General features: G+C 49.1%; 1 protein-coding gene across 2 annotated transcripts in view; it reads right to left on the reverse strand.

Annotated features, from left to right (window-relative positions):
* LOC130110858 (plexin-B2-like) overlaps positions 1–21,707 on the reverse strand; it is a 291,819-nt gene that overhangs the window by 260,404 nt on the left and 9,708 nt on the right. The gene's annotated exons all lie outside the window — the stretch shown is intronic.

The following is a 21,707-nucleotide window of genomic DNA, read 5'->3' on the forward strand; positions in this document are numbered from 1 at the left end:
AGAAAAGATCTTGTAATCGGTGCAGAGCAAGGACACTGGCCGCCAGTTCTTAATGTCCTGCAGATCCCCTTTCTTTGGCAAGAGAGTAATGACGGCCCTTCTGCAACTCTGAGGCAATCGCCCCTCAGTTGCACTATTCCTCAGTACAGTCAACAAATCCCCTCCGAGCACCGGCCAAAAAGACTTATAGAAGTCAACAGGTAACCCGTCTATACCAGGTGCCTTGCCACTTTCCAGACTTTGCAGGGCGTCATGGAGTTCTTCAGGGGACAGTTGAGCCTCGAGGTCTGTATTGAGCGCTACCTCAACCCTTTTTAGCCCATGATAGAATGACTCAGCCCCCAGCACATCCTGCCTGAGTTCGCTCTTATAGAGGTCACTGTAGAACCCTGCTGCGTATTTCAGAATTCCAGAAAAATCTGACAGCTGCACACCAGTGTTAGTACGCAGAGAGTGAATGGTTTTTCTCTGCCCATTCTTGCGCTCTAGACTAAAGAAAAAGTGAGAAGGAGCATCCATATGTGTGGCGTTCAGAAAGCGCGAGCGGACCAGTGCCCCCTGTGCTGTAATACCCAGCAGGCTAGCCAAAGCAGACTTTCTGGATTTGAGAGCTTCTACATGGCCTCTGTCTCCTGTGGAATCTGCCAAATTCTGTAGTTCCACCATTTCATCCTCTAGATCTCTCATAGATCTGGCTATGTCTCTGGTGACATTGCGAGTGTACTGCTGGCAAAACTGCTTTATCTGACACTTGCCAATGTCCCACCATTGCTGCATAGAAATAAATTCAGACCTTCGGCTCCTATATTGGCCCCAGAAAAACTTAAAAGCATCTCTAAAGTTGTTATCATTTAGGAGGCCTGTGTTAAAATGCCAGAAAGCACTATTTGTTTTTAACACTTCGTATGAAAACCGAGCACTGTACAAGAGAGTGGTCAGAGAAACAAACTGGAAGCATGTTACATTGTTTAAACACATTAAAATGATGTTTAAAACAATAAAACCGATCAAGCCGTGCCATGGATAGTGCGTTATCTTTTAGATGTGTCCATGTATACTGCCTCTGGGTCCCATAAAAAGCTCTCCAAACATCTGTCAGTTCACACGAATTAACCAAGCGTGTGAGCCGACTAAGAGATGCAGGATATGGTTCCTGATGGTTCCTGTCCAACTTACAATTCTCTGTACAGTTAAAGTCCCCTCCCAGAAATAAATACTCCTCACTGTCACATTTACTAATAACATCAGATAACACATCCAGAAAAACTACTCTTTCAGGGCCAAGGGTTGGACCATAAACATTTATAAAAACCAGTGTTGCGTTGTCATACTGTGCCCTTACTTTCAGTAGCCGGCCTTCGACTACTTCCTCTACCTCAAGGGAGCATGGCAAAAAATCTCTTGAGAAAAGAATCCCGACCCCACCACTAATATTGGATTTATGACTGAGAATCAATTTTCCAGTCCAATCCCTCTTCCATTCAGTTTCATTATCTGCTGTGCTATGTGTTTCTTGCACAAGCAAGACATCTATTTTCTTCAGCTCAACCAGTTTAAACACAGCAGCTCTTTTCATGTCATCCCTTGCTCCATTCAGATTTAAAGTACCTAATTGTATATTACACATGAGGAGAGTGGGGCTGAACTGTGCCAGAAACAAGCGTACACTGACCAAAAAGATAACAATACCCAAACGTGGCTTAATCATCATCATGAAGTTGCAGTTTTACCTTCTGTACAAGTTTTTTCAGTCTGAAGACTTCCTGCTCAGTGAATGTGTTCACCTCCAAGTCCCCTGTGTTTTTCATAAAGCATTTAACTGATTCAATAAAAAGCTGCAAGTCTGGAAAATAATTTTCCACCTTGACCGCCCTCAAACCCTTGGTAACCTGCAAAAACTTCCTGATCTTCAGAAAGGCATAGCTGCCTTCTGTGTCCACCTGTGTACGAGGAGAGGAACCTAACTCACACTCACTTTCGTCTGTGTTCTCATCAGACAAAGAGGAGGATGGCTTTTTATCTTTTGAAGCCCTCTTCACTTTTAAATTTTCCTGTCTACCTTCAGTCGGCTTCCTTTTAATTGACTTTTTTGATTTTATTTCATCGTCCAACATAATCTCTGCCTCTTCTTCGAGTACAGACTCTGCCACTCTAACAGCAGTCTGCTGTATTTGCGTCCTCCGACCACCACTCGTATCTGGCCCAGCCAATTTGCTATGATCCCTGGTCTCGCTGTTTTCCTCTTCCGTTACATTCCTTTCAACCTCCCCTACCTGCTCATCCTGGCCATCAGCTGTGACCTGCCCAAGTTCTGTCACCTTCTCAGTGTGCTCAACGGTTTTAATATGCTCAGCCTGTACACCTCCTTCTCCTGCCTGCTCAGTCCGTCCATTTTCCTCACGTTCCCCAGCCTCGGTCTTTTTCTGTGTCACCACCTGGTCTGTTTCTCCCACCCCTCGCTCCCCAGCCTTCTGTCTGCCCTGTGCCGACTCGGCCGCGCCGTCTCCAGCCGGAGATGCGCCGCTGGCGGCGGCATCGGTGGACGAAGGCGGCCCTTGAGGCTCAGATCTACCCTCACTCCTTTCGGGACAAGACCTTACTAAATGCCCCTCTGACCCACAGCCAAAACATTTCATCATACCAGAAGTAACAAATACAATATAATCAAAGTCATCAATCCTGAATTTCAGCTTCAGATCCAAATCCTCTGCATTATTTTTCAAAATCATGAAACCTTGCCTCCTATGGGACACAACGTGTTTCAAGTGAGGAGACTGGCAACCGGAGGAGACCATTTTTATGGGGGACACTAGTTGTCCGTATCTTGCAAGCTCCTTCTCAAAAGCTGCATTTCTCATGAACGGGGGAGCATTGGAAATGGTGATTCTCTTGGCTGGGTTAACCAGCGGCAGAACGGGAGTCAACATGTCCCTAATCACCACACCACTTTCCACCACCTGGTTGACCTTATCAATACTGTCAATAAACATAACTACTGCACCGTTCATTCTGGACGCCGATTTGATGCTTCCATAGCCCACATGCTCACCTACCGCGAGGCAGCACTCCTCCACCGAGCATTTGACCACCGGAGCCACTTTAATCGCGTGCCGGCGTGTCAACTTTTCGAACGCCGTTCCTCCACCTCCCACAGCGGCCATATTGCCCCGCCGGGCCGGTGGCAGCGTTACCGAAAATAAAACTCCGCTTAAACCTACCACCGAGAAAAACGAACTAAAAACTAAACAACAACAAACCCACAGAAAGCACGTGAAAGGGACCAGACAAAAAAGTCCAAAATTCAGAAACTCACTCACACCGAAACAACACGCTGCTGCTCCGTACACTCACTCGCACTTCCGCTCAGAGAGAGAGAGAGAGAGAGAGAGAGAGAGAGAGAGAGAGAGAGAGAGAGAGAGAGAGAGAGCAAGCGAGAGAGAGGAAGAGAGAGAGAGAGAGAGAGAGAGAGAGAGAGAGAGAGAGAGAGAGAGAGAGTGCGAGAGAAAAGGCAAGAAAGGAAGAGAAAGAGAGAGAGCAGAGAGAGAGAGTGGGAGAGAGAAACATTTCCAGTAGTGTTTTCCCGTTAGTTGGTACTGGTCAGTGCTCTGCTCCTGCCCTGGTAACATGTGCTGTGTTACTGGAGCCACTGCATATGAACTGGAAAGGATAGAAACACAAGACAGAGGAAACAAAAACACAAGATAGAGAGAGAGCGACAGAGCGACAGAGAGCAGGATGGAGTGGGAGAGAAAGACAGAGAAAGAGAGAGCAAGAGAGACAGAGAGAGCAAGCGAGAGAGAGAGAGAGAGAGAGAGAGAGAGAGAGAGAGAGAGAGAGAGAGAGAGAGAGAGAGAGAGAGAGAGAGAGAGAGAGAGAGAGAGAGAGAGAGAGAGAGAGAGACTGGGCACCAAACAGGTAGACAAGCAGAGGAGCGACAGGCAGTCAGACGGACAGAAAGTGGGGGAAGTAAGAGAGTTCCACTATTGAACAGATGCTCATCCAGCAGGTTAATGGTCTGTCTGGGGACCACACAAACACACACACACACACACACACACACACACACTGCACCTCCAGCCACACCTTAAAAAAGTGTGTCGACAACTTGAGACTTTGTTCAACCAGTTCATGGTGGCATTCCCGGTGTGTGTGTGTGTGTGTATGTTGTGTGTGTGTGTGTGTGTGTGTGTGTGTGTGTGTGTGTGTGTGTGTGTGTGTGTGTGTGTGTGTGTGTGTGTGTGTGTTTCACGTCCATTCGTTTTCCTGGTAATTTGGAACATCTTATCTGACAATAAATCACATCTGTTGTGTAGAAAACTGCTGACTGTAACTGCTCTATTCTGTGTGCGTGTGTGTGTGTGTGTGTGTGTATATGTGTGTGTGTGTGCATGCGTGTGTGTGTGTGTGTGTGTGCATGTGTGTGTGTGTATGCGTGTGTATGTGTGTGCATGCGTGTGTGCGTGCGTGTATGCCTGAATGAATCTCTTTTCCTTTGCACTCACAACTGTCCTTCATGTAAACAGTCTTCCAGCCCAACACACAACACAGGACTGCAGCTCTCCCTCGACTGTCTGTCTGTCTGTCCAGCACAGCAGCACCTCAGTTTGTTTAGTGTTCAGCTCTTCTCTCCCTACATGTGTACCTGTCACCTCCCTCCCCCTGCCCCTCCCCCTCATAGCCTCCCATCCCACCACCACCATCAGCGCCAACAACATCAGCACCAACATCAATGCTAAAAACAACAATTCCAACTACAACATCAATGCTAACAACAACGATGCTAACAACAACGCCAACTACAACATCAACGCCAACAACAATGCTAAACAACAACAACAACAATGCTAACAACAATGCTAACTGTTGTATTTAGAAATCACGTCAGGACACGGCGCTGTCATTCGACACAACCTCTCCGTGGCATTCTTTATTTAGACTGACTCAGCATCACAGGCAGACCCGATCAAACAACCCAGAGCCCGCAGGCATCACCAATCGATCCCAGCACAATAGAACAGCACCAAATCAAATGCAGCACTGTCGATGTGTGCAGACATAACATCCCCCCCCCCCGGCAGGATTTCAAACATGAAAGGTTGACACAAAGTCCTCTAGGTGGCCAGGGCGTAAACGTGTGCGAACAGGTCGCGGGGCGGCCTGAGGCTGGGCAGGCCGAGGTGGGGAGGGAGAAGGCAGGGGAAGCTGAGGCCCAGGAATGTCTGGGGCCCGTGTAGGAGCTGCATGAAGTCCCGGGGCGTCTCGCCATGCTGAGGGAATGGCTAAGGTTGTGTCACCAGCTGTGTGTGGCGGAGCTGACACCTTCCGTAGATGACTGGAGTGCCACCGAGTGCCATCGCTGAGGAGGTAAGTGGCTGGGCCCAGCTGACGGGTGACTTGGAGAGGAAAGGACCAGTATGAAGCCATTTTATTGTCCCTGTGGGGCCTGCAGACCCTGACCCAGTCTGACACATTGATGTCTGGCACCCTGGTTCGTTTTGACTGGTCAAACCGTTGCTTCATCCGCGTCTGCTGACGAGTGACTGAGGCTCTGACCCCAGAGGGAGGTGCCTGGGGTGTGGAGGGGCGGAGCCTGTCAAGGGGCATGCACAGTTCCCGGCCTAGCATGAGAGAGGCTGGGGAGACGCCTGTGGTCGAGTGCTGTGTGGCCCGATAGTGCAGCAGAGCGTGACGGATGGCCTGCGTGAAAGAGCACCCTTGGGCCATGTGTGCTCTGAGGCCGTTCTTCAGTGACTGGTGAAAACGTTCAACGCCGCCATTGGCCTGGGGGTGGTAGTACGCAGTGCGTATATGACGGATGCCCTTGCTTTCGAGATAAGCAGTGAACTCAGCAGAGACCAGCTGAGGGCCGTTGTCAGTGGTGACGGTCTTTGGGAGGCCCCAGCGAGAGAAAAGAGAGTCCAGGAAGTCGATGATGATCTGTGAGGTCACAGTGCCGGAAGTGGTGAGTTCAGGCCATTTTGAGTGTAGATCGTAGGCGACCACCATGAAGCGTTGGTGGTGGGGAACTCCATGGATCTCACCACAAATGTCCAACTGCAGGTGTTCCCAGGGCTGAGAGGGCCAGGCGAGGGGTTGCAGGGGTGGGGGAGCCTGGTGGCCAGTCTTGCCACTCACAAGGCAGGCAGAACAGTCCCTCACCAGAGCCTCAATATCTCTGTCTATCCCCGGCCACCACACCAGGTCTCGGCAGCGCTGTTTCAGTTTCACAATGCCCAGGTGGCCTTCATGCGCCATATTCAAAACACGTGCACGGAGAGCAGCTGGGACCACTGTGCAAAACCCACGTGCCACGCAGGTGTCGTTCCAGCAGGAGAGCTCCTGTCTGACTCGGGCGAACGCAGCCAGCTCCTCTGGGACCTTGTGAGGCCAGCCGTTCTGGATGTAGGTGCGGAGCTGGGTGAGGACAGGGTCCTGTTCGGAGGCTGCCCTCAGCTTCTGCAGAGAGACAGTGGCCTGAAGGGGTGTGTGTAGCATTTGGACAATGTCCTTTTCCACACAGTCAGTGTCCGTCTGTGGAGCTGGGGTGGAGACAGAGCGAGAGAGCAGGTCGGCGACAACATTGTCTCTGCCTGGGGTGAACTGCAGGCTGAAGTTGTACTGGCGGAGGTGGTCAGACCAGCGGTGCAACCTCAGGGGTTTGTGGCCTGTCCCAGATGTGGACAGCAGTGCTGTCAGGGCCTTGTGATCTGTCCTGAGGGTGAAGGAGCGGCCATAGAGGTAGAGGTGCCACCTTTCACAAGCCCAGATACAGGCTAACGCCTCACGCTCACCCACGGAGTACCGCTGCTCGGTCAGGTTGAGAGCACGGGAGGCGAAGGCGATGGGCTTCTCCACACCGTTCTGGGTTTGAGACAGCACAGCCCCTATCGCTGTGGCTGGAGCTGGTGGAGCTGGAGATGTCGAAGTGAGCCAAAACTGGTGGTGAAGTCAGTTGAGTCTTGAGATCACGCACAGCGTCACTGCATGCCTTTGACCACACCCATGGCTCGTCCTTGTGCAGCAGCTGGCGCAGGGGGGCTGTGGTCGCAGAGTACTGGGGAAGAAACCTCAGGTAGTAACTTGTCATACCCAGGAAGGAGGCGACCTGGGCGGCCGAGCTGGGCTCAGGGATGGCCTGAATGGCATCCACGTTGGATTGTAGTGGAGTTACACCACTCGCTGACAGCCGGAACCCCATGAACTCGATGGCTGGCACAGAGAGGACACATTTCTCAGCATTGAGAGTTAGCTTGTGCTTGGACAGGGCTGTGAAGACCATGTTGAGGCGCTTGTCGTGGATTTCACTGGTGGGCCCGTGCACCACTATATCATCCAGATAAATGGCCACGCCCAGTATGCCAGCCAGCACGGAGACCATGATTTTCTGGAAGCAGCTAGGGGCGGAGCTGAGACCGAAAGGCATCCTGGTATAGCGAAACACTCCTGCATGTGTCACAAAGGCTGTGAGGTTTCGGCTGCTGAGGTGGAGGGGCACCTGTAAGTACCCCTGTCTGAGGTCGAGCTTGGAGAACACCTCAGAGCCATAGAACTGAGCAGTGAGTACTTCTGAGGTGGGCAGTGGATACTTATCAGGGACCACTGCCTTATTTACTGCACGTAGATCGATGCAGACACGCAGGCCCCCCGACTTCTTCTTAGCCACCACGAGGTTTGAGACCCAAGGTGACGCGTCCACCGGTTCAATGATGCCAGCTTCCAGCAATTGTTGCAGCTCGGCAGAGACCCCATCACGGAGAGCCAACGGGATGCGGCGCAGTGGTTGGATGACAGATTTCACAGCAGAGTTGAGGAGAGGTTGATGGGCGAAGGCGGAGAGGCAGCCCAGCCCCATAAACAGCGATGGCCACTTCTGCTGCCAAGGTGTGGCAACAGTCAGGATTGCTGCCCCCCTTGTGTCTAAGAGGGAGAACCTCAGAGCGGAGAACAGGTCCAGGCCCATCAGGTTGGCCCCACGGCGTGCCACATGAAAAACTGCATTGGGCACCAGCTTGGTTCCATAGCGGACAGTCAGTTGGAGAGAGCCAACCAGATCGATTTTGGAGTCACCATACCCACAGAGGACAGCTGAGGGTGCAGACAGTGGCAGTGAACCAAAAAATTGACTGTAGGTATCAACATTCAGGAGAGACACACCTGCACCGGTGTCCAACAGCAGGGGGATGCACATATCATTAATGTTGACTGTGCATGATTTGAATGACACTGGCCCAGAGCTCACCTTGTGAATGACGGCGGTTGAAGACTGGGGGGTGTGGCCCTCTGACCCAGCCGGGGAAGATCGACAGACGTTGGCAAAGTGATTTTGCTTACCGCAGCTATGGCATGTCTGGCCACGGGCAGGGCAGTTCTGAGCCCTTGAAACATGAGACCGAGATCCACGGTTACCACGGGACTGTTGAGGGCGGGGCCAAGAACGCCTTCGTTGCAGTTGCAAGACGTCCCCAGTGGAGTCGGCGCCCGCCTCGCTCTGGCTGGGTTGCGTCCCGAGGGGCAGCCGTGAGTAGAGGGAGGAGTCGTTGGCAGCTTGACTGGAGGTGGCCACTTGCTGTGTATTCAGCATAGCAGCACACTCAGCTGCTCCCTCAACCTGTAGTGCGATGGTAATTGCTCTGGACAGCAGCAGATCATCTTTTTCCAGCAGGAGAGTCTCACGCACCTTTGCGTTGTTGGTGTGTTCGATTAGCTGGTCGCGAACCATCTCGTCCTGAAGCGTGCCAAACTTGCATGAGCTAGCTAGCCCTTGCAAATTAGCTACATACTGCCGCACAGACTCACCAGGCAGTTGGTGTCGCTGACGGAATATAAGTCGCCGAAGGAGGGCACTCTGTGGAGCAGCGAAATGGGTGCTCATAAGTCCCACAGCTTCGTCAAAGTTTGTGACGTTCCCCAGAGTCCCGAGCACACGATGACCCTCTGCTCCCAAGCAGTGTAGCAACAGAGCCGTCGTCCTAGCCTGGCTCACGTCGTTGAGCCCTGAGGCAATGATGTAATTTTCAAAACTATGTAGCAAACGAGTCCATGGTACCGGAGGCTCGCCAGATAATGCCAGGAAGGGGGCAGGTGGTGGGAGAGAGATATCGGCCATCCTCGTCGCCAATATTGTATTTAGAAATCACGTCAGGACACAGTGCTGTCGCTCGACACAACCGCTACCTTGCATTCTTTATTTAGACTGACTCAGCATCACAGGCAGACCCGATCAAACAACCCAGAGCCCGCAGGCATCACCAATCGATCCCAGCACAATAGAACAGCACCAAATCAAATGCAGCACTGTCGAATTGTGCAGACATAACACTAACAACAACATCAATGCCAACAACAATGCTAACAACAACATCAACAACACCAACTACAACATCAACACCAACAGCAATGCTAACAACAATGCCAACAACAACACAACTACAACAATGCCAACAACAACACAACTACAACAATGCCAACAACGACGCTAACAACAACAGCAACAACTCCCACAATGCCAACAACAACACAACTACAACAATGCCAACAACGACGCTAACAACAGCAACAACTCCCACAATGCCAACAACAACAACAACAACAGCAACAACTCCCACAATGCCAACAACAGCAACAACTCCCACAATGCCAACAACAACAACAACAACGGCAACAACTCCCACAATGCCAACAACAACAACAACAACAACAACGGCAACAATGCCCACAACACAGCCATGAAGTGACACGGGAAGCCCCTGACATATTTTACAAAGCTTGACAGAAACATCTACCTTACCCTCCTTCACTCCTCTCTCCTTATGAATCTTAGCTCTCTGATTTCACACAGGTCAAATACGAATGAGACTCTGAAGAACAGCTGAGAGAGCACGGTAACGTAACATGACTAAAATTAAAACGAACTCACAAAAGCAACACAATGAACAACATTTAAGTACACTCCACGTTGTGTGCTGGACACCAAACATATTTTCACAAGTTTCTTGTCAAGCATTTTGTTTTTCATGCTCCAGTGAGGGGGCGAGAGGCCAGGATGGGGTCATGAGAACACACGCGCACACACACACACACACACACACACACACACACACACACACACACACATACACACACACACACACACACACACACACACACACACACACACACACACACACAGTTAAATGTAGTGACTCCGCCTCTGTAGTCATGGCTTACATAAACTCTAGTTTGCACTGTGTGTGTGTGTGTGTGTGTGTGTGTGTGTGTGTGTGTGTGTGTGTGACCACCCAACACCTGTCTTTGTACAGGTGCTTTAAGGCAGAGTGCCAGAAAGGCCAAATGTTAACACCCTGCCCGCCATCTAATCTGCCCACCCACAAGCAACACACACACACACAGGGAACATAAGGTCACCACTGACCTGAATTTTACAAAACACCACATGATTTACAACACAAGGCACTATGTCAGATAGTGTGAGCATTACTCACAGGTCCTCTGCACTGACATGAAACATATATGCGTTTCTATCTGACTCTTCATCACACTCTTCACCTCACACAGCTTAACTCATTATTTGCTGTGATCCTCTCCCCCACCCCCACCCCTCCAGACCCCCGTCCTAACAACACACACGTGAGATGAGACGCCGTTTCACAGCCATCATGGAGACGGACATGTGGAAGATATGGACGATGTGGATGACGTGGACGATGTGGACGATGTGAAAGATGTGGAAGACGTGGACGATGTGGAAGACGTGGAAGATGTGGAAGACGTGGACAATGCGGAAGATGTGGACGATGTGGAAGATGTGGACAATATGGACAATCTGGAAGATGTGGAAGATGTGGACAATGTGGAAGATGTGGACGATGTGAACAATGTGGACAGTGTGGAAGATGTGGAAGATGTGGACGATGTGGACAATGTGGACGATATGGAAGATGTGGACGATTTGGAAGATGTGGAAGACGTGGATGATGTGGAAGATGTGGATGATGTGGAAGATGTGGACGATATGGACGATGTGGACAATGTGGACGATGTGGAAGATGTGGACAATGTGGACAATGTGGACGATGTGGAAGATGTGGACAATGTGGAAGCTGTGGATGATGTGGAAGATGTGGATGATGTGAATGATATGGATGATGTGGACAATGTGGAAGATGTGGAAGATGTGGACGATATGGACAATGTGGACGATGGCACAGGCTGTGAAACGGGTCGTCCAGAGTCTCTGGACTTTTGAGTGATGGCAGTGGCATCTCGGTGTTGGCCCGCTGGGATGCTGACAGGCAGTGAGTCAGACTTCTGAACAGTATGACCGTGTCTGGAAAACAGGTCAAGACCAGGACCGACAGTCAGACAGAAGGATGACTTCACAGTGCAGCAAACGGATCCACACCTTATGGACGAGTAGAAGACAAGAGGCAAAGACAGACTGAGACAGACACAAACTTTGTCTCTCTGTCAAAAGTGAAGTACAACAAAAGAAAAGTCTAAGGTGTAAAAAGATGGGGGGGGGGCGTCTGGGTGACACGGCAGTCTATTTTGTTGCCTACCAACACAGGGATCGCTGGTTCAAATCCCTGTGTTACTGTCGGTTTGGTCCCTACAGACACAACTCCCAGACAGCAAAATTGCTGTAGCCCGGACCCGGCCCACACCCGACACTTCATCCGGCCCACATACGGTGTGGAATGATGCCGCTTGGGCGGTCCACCCCCGTTTGCCAGATCTGGGCCAGAACCAAGCCATAGCAATGCCGCATGTGCCACATATTTGCCAAAGGTGGCCCGTATGTGTGTAGTGATATTTGGGCCATATTCACCATTTACCACACGGGCCAATTCAGGGTCACATCCAGATCACAGGTTGCCCAGAGCACTGCATCTTTGCCAAGAAAGACCCACATCTGATTTGGCATATTTGGGCCATATTTGTTGTTATACATGTGGGCCACTTCAGGCTCACATCCATGTTGTCAGGGCCAGAAGGAGACCATCAGTGCCGCATCATTGCCTGAAGTAGCCCACATCCAGATGCTATCTGGGTTGGCCGTGTCTGCGGGCGGGAAGCCGGGTGTGAATATGTGTCCTGGTCGCTGCACTAGCGCCAGCTCTGGTCGTTCGGGGCGCCTGTTCTGGGGAGAGGGGGGAACTTGGGGGGAATAGCGTGATCCTCCCACGCGCTACGTCCCCCTGGTGAAACTCCTCACTGTCAGGTGAAAAGAAGCGGCTGGCGACTCCACATGTATGAGAGGAGGCGTGTGGTAGTCTGCAGCCCTCCCCGGATTCACAGGGGGGGTGGACCAGCAACCGGGACGGCCCGGAAAATAGGGTAATTGGCCAAGTACAATTGGGGAGAAAAAGGAGGGAGGGGGGATCACAAAAAAAGAGAGAGAAAATCAGAGGTGTACCTGGGAAACAGGTACACCTCTGATTTATTCCTCTTATTACACCAGGGAGGCACAGTGGCGCAGGGGTTAGCGAGGTCGCCTCACAGAAAGAAGGTTCTGGGTTGGAGCCCCGGGGTAGCCCAACCTTGGGGGTGGTCCCGGGTCATCCTCTGTGTGGAGTTTGCATGTTCTCCCCGTGTGTGCATGGGTTTCCTGCGGGGGCTCCGGTTTCCTCCCACAGTCCAAAGACATGTAGGTCAGGTGGATCAGCCATTCCCAGCTTTATCAGTAAACAAATATAACGAATGATCGAGGACAGGGCACTCTAACATGCACACACACACACACACACACACACACACACACACACACACACACACACACACACACACACACACACACACACACACACACACATACGCACGCACACACATGGCACTTACTGCTGTTTCAGCAAACACAACCTTTGGACACTCGCAGCAGATGTCCAAACAGAGATGACTCGCATATTATTTCACCGGCGGCAGACAAACACATGCAGCTGTGTGCACGTAAAGGCCGACACACACACACACACACACACACACACACACACACACACACACACACACACACACACACACACACAAGCATATTTGGCTGAGAAGTGGCTTCTCACATGCACTTTGTGTCGTGAGCCGTGCAACTCGCAGGATATCAGGTGTTCACTGTTTTTACAGGGAGCCAAACCGCGCGGGGCTGAACCAGTCTACATGAGTTAGGTGGCCAAATGGCCAGCAGCTTGAGGGGCTCGTTTAGCCTCCACACGAGGCTGCTGCTGTGTTTAACTCACCTCCCCTTATAACTCGGGGCAGACCACAGGACTGTGATGCAGGCACGACCTATGGACTCCGCCGATTTGACTGCCAAATTATCTTTCACCCGCTGTGATTAAGAGATGAGTGGAGCTAGGGGTCAAAATACCCACTTGGGTAAAAGAAGAAAAAAAATCAATCTCTTCCCAAGCAGAAGATTAATATGGATGAGTTTATCATATTGACATTAGTCTGGCCTCTATCTCACTCTGAGTGATCCTGGACGTAAGGCCCGGCCACAATGAGGTCCAGCCCGTCACAACTCTGCGAGCTGATCACAGTCGGTTACAGGGGTGTAGCACAAAATTCTGGGCCCTATACATAAGCAGCCTCTGTGGGCCCCTTTCCTCTTTTGTCTCTCATACATCACTTTTTTGAGTTCTAGCATACTGTATATTATTTACAATCACAGCACATTAATCTATCTTAACCTAACCTTAACCTAACTTAACTATCTTGCAGCGACTGAAAAAACTTATAGTATCGCTTCAAACTTTGATGCATCTTAGGGTGCTGATGCTGACACCCATGATGTTTATTCCACAGTAAATGCCCACTGACAGGACTTCTTGTTTGCAAAGTCATTGATTAGATCTTTAAAGTCCGATTGTTTTGCTAATCAGCTGTCAATTGAGAGTGGTGCCGGGCTGTTCAGCCTCTTTCATGTTAAGCTAGGTTAGACATTGTAGTTTTGATGCTGATAAACTTATGATACTGCGTGTGTTACAGTACTAGCTAGCTAGCTAACTCCTACTGTGTTCAGGTAGTGGGAGTTAAGAGTTAGCTAGCTAGCTGCTACCTAGCTGTGATAGTAGGAGTTAGCTAGCCACCTTTTAACAGTTGTTTTCTCTCATTTTGTCTTCTCTCTGTTTCCTTTTATTCTTTTCTTTTCTGGAACCCAGATTTTGCTTTCTCTGGGAAAGACACGACTCTGTGCTTGTGCTTGTATCAGCAGTCACTCTCGACAGGACTAGATGAGCTGCATTGAGAGATGCCTCGTGAGGGGCGGACTAAAAAAATTTGCACCTTTTGTAAGGGGTGGGAGGGGCCTCAGAGAGGGGTGAGAGGGGCCTCAGAGAGCCTCCAATATTTTTCTTAAGTCCCTCAACCGATGTATTGAGCAAATTTTAACTGAAGTTATGACACTAATTAGTTAGAAATAAAATTTGCAAACCGAAACAAACTTTTCATTCCAGGCCCCCCCCCCCCTTTCTGGGCCCTGGTAGGTCCTTCCCTCTTTTCCCATCAAACACTGCCGCAATGGTGAATTAATAGCATTCAGCTGTGTGGACTAAGCATTATCTAATATTAGAAGTGGTGGCCGTGCAGTCGAGATAAAGAGGAACAAACAACCACACTTGGTCCTTCAATGGTGCAGCAGATGTTTCTGCACTTCTGACCAAGCTCAACAACAGTTTCATTTATCAGCTACCTCCTTTAATCTAATATCACTGTTACAGGATTCAGCTAGCCCACAGTAGTTGTACTCCCAGTACTTTTCTGTTCACTGTTGTTTTCTTTATCTCACTAAAACATGTTGATGAGGTCACACATCACAAAGAACACAAGGCCCCCCTAGTTTTTCAACTGATAGAAATACACTAACCGAGCTAGCAGAGGCCGTATTTGTTCACAACTCACCTTTACCCCCCTTTTTAGTATATACTGTCTGACCTCTACTCTAGAAACTACCTTCACACAGCTAATCTTGGACACCGTTTGTGGCCTTGGTGCTTCTTTTGCAAACTCTGCTTGTATTTGTGTGTTCCTGCCCACACCATCATCAGCAAAACCTGTTCCGCACAAATTCACTGCTGTTTCTCTACTACTACTCCACTGCAAAAAATATATGGTATATTGTTTTCAACTCTGCACATTTACTATAATGCCATAAATTTCACAACTGCATAAAAATGCAAATTAATACAGTATGTGATTACATTTGATTTTTTTTTTAGATCTGCCCCCCCCCTTTTCTCCCCCAATTGTCCTGGCCAATCAACCCACTCTCCGAGCCACCCTGGTCGCTGCTCCACCCCCTCTGCCGATCTGGGGAGGGCTCTAGACTACCACATGCCTCCTCCAATACATGTGGTCACCAGCCGCTTCTTTTCACCTGAAAGGGGGACGTAGCACATAGGAGGATCATGCTATTCCCCCCAGTTCCCCTTCCCCCCCAAAAAGGCACTCCGGCCAACCAGAGGAGGCGCAAGTGCAGCAACCAGGACACATACAGTGCATCCGGAAAGTATTCCCACCGCTTCACTTTCCCCACATTTTGTTATGTTACAGCCTTATTCCAAAATGGATTAAATTATTTTTTCTCATCAGTCTACATACAATAATCCACAATGACAAAGTGAAAAAGGTTTTATAGAAATTTTTGCAAATTTATTAAAAAAACAAAACTGAAATATTGCATGACATAAGTACTCACACCCTTAACTCAGTACTTGGTTGAGGCACCCTTGGCAGTGATTACAGCCTCAAGTCTTCTTGGGTAGGAAGCTACAAGCTTGGCACACCTATATTTGGGGTATTTCTCCCATTCTTATCTGCAGATCCTCTCGAGCTCTGTAAGGTTAGATGGGGAGTGTCGCTGCACAGCTATTTTCAGGTCTTTCCAGAGATGTTCAATGGAGTTCAAGTCTGGGCTCTGGCTGGGCCACTCAAGGACATTCACAGACTTGTCCCGAAGCCACTCCTTCGTTGTCTTGGCTGTGTGCTTAGGGTCGTTGTTATATTGAAAGGTAAACCTTCGCTCCAGTCTGAGGTCCTGAGTGCTCTGGAGCAGGTTTTCATCAAGGATCTCTCCATACTTTGCTCCATTCATCTTTCTCTCAATCCTGACTAGTCTCCCAGTTCCTGCCACTGAAAAACATCCCCACAGCATGATGCTGCCACCACCATTCTTCACTGTAGGGATGGTATTAGCAAGGTGATGAGAGATGCCTGGTTTCCTCCAGACGTGACGTTTGGCATTCAGGCCAAAGAGTTCAATCTTGGTTTCATCAGACCAGATAATCTTGTTTCTCATGGTCTGAGAGTCCTTTAGGTGCTTTCTGGCAAACTCCAAGCGGGCTGTCATGTGCCTTTTACTGAGCAGAGGCTTCCGCCTGGCCACTCTACCATAAAGACCTGATTGGTGGAGTGCTGCAGAGATGGTTGTCCTTCTGGAAGGTTCTCCCATCTCCACAGAGGAACGCTGGAGCTCTGTCAGAGTGACCATCGGGTTTATGGTCACCTCCCTGACCAAGGCCCTTCTCCCCCGATTGCTCAGTTTGGCTGGGCAGCCAGCTCTAGGAAGAGTCCTGGTGGATCCAAACTTCTTCCATTTACGAATGATGGAGACCACTGTGCTCTTCGGGACCTTCAAAGCTGTAGACATTTTTTATACCCTTCCCCAGGTCTGTGCCTCGATACAATCCTGTCTCGGAGGTCCACAGACAATTCCTTTGACTTCATGGCTTGGTTTCTGCTCTGACATGCACTGTCAACAGTGGGACCTTATATAGACAGGTGTGTACCTTTCCAAGTCATGTCCAAACAGTTGAATTTAATAGAGGTGGACTCCAATCAAGATGTAGAAACATCTCAAGGATGATTAGTGGAAACAGGATGAACCTGAGCTCAATTTTGAGTGTCATAGCCAAGGGTTTGAATACTTATGTACATGCAATATTTCAGTTTTTTATTTTTAATACATTTGTACAAATTTCTACAAAACCTTTTTCACTTTGTCATTATGGGGTATTGTGTGTAGATTGATGAGAGAAAAAAGGAATTTAATCCACTTTGGGATAAGGCTGTAACATAACAAAATGTGGGGAAAGTGAAGGGGTGTGAATACTTTCCGGATGCACTGTACATCCGGCTTCCCAATCGCAGACACAGCCAATTGTGTCTGTAGAGATGCACGACCAAGCCGGAGGTAACACGGGGATTCGAACTGGTGATCCTTGTGTTGGTAGGCAACAGAATAGACTGCTACACTATTCAGATGCCCTACATTCGATTTTTGATTTTGATATACTTTATTAATCCCCATGGCGAAATTCTTCTCTGCATTTAACCCATCCTAGCTGTGTAGCTAGCATCAGTGGGCAGCCGCCGTGGAGCACCTGGGGACCAACTCCAGCTCTTTTCCCATTGCCTTGCTCAGGGGCATGGACAGGAGTATTAACCCTAACATGCATATCTTTTTGATAGTGGGGGAAACCGGAGCACCCGGAGAAAACCCACCGCAGACACGGGGAGAACATGCAATCTCCACACAGAGGACGACCTGGCATGACCCCCAAGGTTGGACAACCCCGGGGTTCAAGCCTAGGACCTTTTTGCTGTGAGGCGACAGCACTAACCACTGTGCCACCGCCCATATTTGTAATCAATATACTATAGAGGAATATCAGACAACACACTCAACACTTCAGCAATAGTCAATTCCACACACCCATATTCACTCCAACAAAGCAATGCATGAACAAAGCAATTCCTTCTCAGTACTTCCACACTACAGCATAATTACTACTCTAATTCCTACTTCATCCTGCTAAACTTTTTTCAGACAAGTATTATTCCCCCAACCTGCTGTATGCAAATTGTGTACTAACCCATGTATGCATACATCTATTAATGATTTCTTTGTTGACTTCTCATTATCTTCCTGCAATATTTATTTTCTCTTTGACTAAAGAAGATGTAATGTGTGCACACTGTCCCAGTCCACATTTCTGGAATCATGATCAAACGAGACCAGATGTTTAGATGCTATCTTCCACATGATGCTGATGTGATGAACATGTAAGGTATGTCTATCTCACCACCACAAAGACATGAAAATGAAAAAGAAACCTCACACCAATGCCATACATTTCAACTTTTAGCTTAAGTTAGCGGATAAATCACATTCAACCTCTTAATGAGTCAGGTAAAATGGACCTTTGCTCTTAATATATAGGCAATTCTGTACAGCAGCACATTATGGGTACCACAGTATGGCTAATTTATATAGAAATATTTTAAAGCAACAGGAAACAACTTTTTTGCTTTAACTTATCAGTGTGAAGTACATGTTGATTGCACAGTGTAATGGCTACAGCATAATGACACCATCAGCATTTAGACTGGTTCCCTAGAAGCATCGCTTTCACTATGCTACTCCGTCTGCCACGGGGTACGAGCTCGTGGGTAAAATTAAGGCTAAATTTACGGCACAAAGGGCGCGCGTCAACCAGTTTCCTCGGTAGCTATCCCCAGTAGCGGAAGTGGCAGATGGTGGAACAACCAAAATGACACCTGGCAAGAGAAAAAGAAGGAGTAAAAGAAGGTGAGGAGGCAGAGTGACAGAAACAGAGGCAAAAGAGTGAACCACGGATGGGCATTCACTCTATGGAAAGAGCTCTAGTGTTGTATCGAACTCCGTTTCCCCATTGAGATCTGTTTCCCCTTAGCCAGACGAAGGAGCTCGCGTGGAAACAGCTTAGCTATCAGTTACAAGTAAGTCAAAGTTCGCGTTGGGTTCAGGTTAATACAATGTCCCGGTGCTGTATCAAACTCTGGCTAGAGGGGGAAACAGATTTCGATACAACACCCGGGACTTGAGAAGGTTTCATTTAGTTGGCATTATTTCTACTGGATCAGTAAGTAACACAACCTGCCTACTTATTGATGTTTTAGTCTGCCTTCATCACAGCACTGGGGTCAGGGTTGCTGGTTCAAGTTGGGATTCTTACAGTTGTTTCTTGCTTTGGACAGTAGCCAGGCCGCTAATAAGGGGAAAGCGACCCTTTGTCTCTGCGACAGCGCTGCAAGCAATAAAAACACTTGGAGACGCTAGGGGGGAAAAGCTTTCGACGGGCGTCTGGGTGGCGTAGTGGTCTATTCTGTTGCCTACCAACATGGGGATCGACGGTTCAAATCCCCGCGTTACCTCCGGCTTGGTTGGGCATCCCTACAGACACAATTGGCCATGTCTGCAGGTGGGAAGCCAGATGTGGGTATGTGTCCTGGTCGCTACACTAGCACCTCCTCTGGTCATTCTGGGTGCCTATTTGGAGGGGGGGGTACTGGGGGAATAGCGTGATCCTCCCATGTGCTACGTCCCCCTGGCGAAACCCCTCAATGTCAGGTGAAAAGAAGCGGGTGGTGACTCCACATGTATGGGAGGAGGCATGTGGTAGTCTGCAGCCCTCCCCGGCTCGGCAGAGGGGGTGGAGCAGCGACCGAGACAGCTCGGAAAATAGGATAATTGGCCGGATACAACTGGGGAGAAAAAGGGGGGGGGTTGTCTACAGCCGCTTTAATGTCTCATGAATGCTAAAGCTAAGAAAAAGTATGAGAATGTGGATCTGTTGTATTAGCCTGGTAAATTACAACATGCACGGATTTGTTATAGTGGATTGCTCACTAAAGTCCACTTTAACCATAACACAAAATTGTTGTACAGCATTAGAATACAAAATTACCAGACCAAAATCGATACGAAAAAGAAAGCTAGCAAAAAAAAATGGGTGCCGTGTACAGCATAGTAGCCTACACTCCGTCTCTATTACAGCCTTGCTGACTGCAGTAACAGGAGGCAGACTATCTGAGAGGTGGTCTATAAATCTCATAGGCGCCTGCATATAAATTAAGCAGGAGGAAGAAAAAAAAGGGAAGTTCTGCAAGTTCCCGTTACATTGCTGTCACACACACAGAGATGTAGAAAATACTGCACTGGTTTGAGAGAACAGCACCGGCGGTTGTGTGAGCCGTAAACCTGATTTAGAGCTGTGCAAATTGACTGCAATTTGGGTGTAGAGAAGAAAGCATGGTATACTGCTGAACAAGCTTTGTGGACCTCAGACTCCAGCTAAAAAAAGACTTTATGACACACATGCGATGAATTTATCCCTTCGTCCGTTGCACCACCAGTCAATAAGTCTTACAATGAAGGCTTGAATAACCAGGAATACAGCGAGGGCTTGACGGCGCTTTGAGAACGAGGAAGAGGAAGAGCATAATGGGCAGATTCATTAGAAGGAAAGCGATTGTCTCCAGCCTCTGCTCTATTTGTCTCCAACGCTCCCTTTTAACGTTTTTCTTCTTCTTCATTCTCGAGGCAGTCATATTTGTTTAATGATCGCTCTCTATTTGGAGAATAACGCCTCGCATCTCTGAATGACGCGGCCCTGAATTAACACTGAGAGGAAGAGGGGGGAAAGAGGGGTCAAGCGGGAGATGGAGCAAGAGACTGATTTACCCGGGCGGCTAAATGGCCTTCCACGCTTCCCCGTCTTCAGTCGGCGGCAAAATATCCATCATGGCAAATCTGTGTGTGTGTGTGTGTGTGTGTGTGTGTGTGTGCAGACATGCTGATGAAGTGAAGGGCATCTGGGGTAAAAGCTCGACGCTCTAGTCGACCGCCGGCACGGCGCTCCAGGGAATCCTGAAGCACGGCGCCTGACCAAAACCAGCCTGCAAGTTGCTCCGCCGAGAGAAAACAATTTCGGGCTGATTTGGCGAGATGGATTTTTCTAACAGGCGCTGCTCCTCTCAGTTTTTAAATAGCAGGGAGAAACAATTTGCTCGTGGCAGGCCAATCAGAAACCCCGCTGTAATTTGTCTATTCTCGCCGTTATTCCCGGAGAGGGTGACGAGGGGACACACGGCGTCGGCACACCAGCTACAAATATATTGCTGATAGAGTAAGAAGGGGTTTCAGCTTCCACTTTTGCTTCTAAAAAAGCTTTACTTCAGACCCCGGAAGGTACTCGTGCCATATTTCAGCACCAGCATGAAAAACAAGATGGACGCCAAGTCCAGGAACTGCTGCACAGGGACCCGTCCGGATAACCCTCACACACACATATATACTGACCGCCGTTCATAGTGCAAACTGACACGACAGAGGGACAACTATGCACCGCACGCAGCATCTTCCATACGACCCCGTGGCTTGATGCATGCTCTGTACTCCAGGTAGGACAATGAAAGAAGGTTAGATCACTTCATCTGGACACGGCGTTTACCGACGGATACGACTCGTCACTCATCTGCGTGACCCCTTCAGTCTAAAGGCCCTGACACACCAGGCGAACAGCCGGCCGTCGGTGAGCGTCTGTTACCCTAGAACAGGGGGGGGGGGCAATCTCACCCAGAAAGTGCCGGCGTGGGTGCAGGTTTTTGTTCCAACCAAGTAGTTACACACCCGTGTCTCCTAATCAAGTTCCTCAGCAAAGACTCGTCTGGTTGATTCCTGGGATCAGGTGTGCAACTGCTCGGTTGGAACAAAAACTACACCCACACCGGCACTTTCTGGATATGATTGCCCCCCCCCCCCCGTTCTAGAAAGACTCTATGGTCATTCCCTCACAACAGACTCTAGTATGTTAGAAACTCTAGTTACTGGCCACACCCATGTTTACACATGAAACTGGTTGTTGTTTTTGGTCGTTAGGCACTGTGTTATTTATAAG

Source organism: Lampris incognitus, chromosome 3, assembly GCF_029633865.1.
Source record: "Lampris incognitus isolate fLamInc1 chromosome 3, fLamInc1.hap2, whole genome shotgun sequence".
Taxonomy (NCBI): Eukaryota; Metazoa; Chordata; class Actinopteri; order Lampriformes; family Lampridae; genus Lampris; species Lampris incognitus.